Source organism: Austrofundulus limnaeus, unplaced genomic scaffold, assembly GCF_001266775.1.
Source record: "Austrofundulus limnaeus strain Quisiro unplaced genomic scaffold, Austrofundulus_limnaeus-1.0 Scaffold1600, whole genome shotgun sequence".
In the NCBI taxonomy this organism is placed as follows: domain Eukaryota; kingdom Metazoa; phylum Chordata; class Actinopteri; order Cyprinodontiformes; family Rivulidae; genus Austrofundulus; species Austrofundulus limnaeus.
In genome coordinates, this window is record NW_013954002.1 from 17,452 (window position 1) to 17,818 (window position 367).

Here is a 367-nt window from a genome sequence, read left to right on the forward strand (position 1 = left end):
TTTTATTGTAGGTGTCAGTTGTTTACTGTAGTTTCACTGTAGGTGTCAGTTGTTTACTGTAGTTTTACTGTAGTTTCACTGTAGGTCTCAGTTGTTTACTGTAGTTTTACTGTAGTTTCACTGTAGGTGTCAGTTGTTTACTGTAGTTTTACTGTAGTTTCACTGCAGGTCTCAGTTGTTTACTGTAGTTTTACTGTAGTTTCACTGTAGGTGTCAGTTGTTTACTGTAGTTTTACTGTAGGTGTCAGTTGTTTACTGTAGTTTTACTGTTGTTTACTGTAGTTTTACTGTAGTTGGATTGTAGGTGGCTGTTGTTTACTGTAGTTTTACTGTAGGTGGCTGTTGTTTACTGTAGTTTTACTGTAGG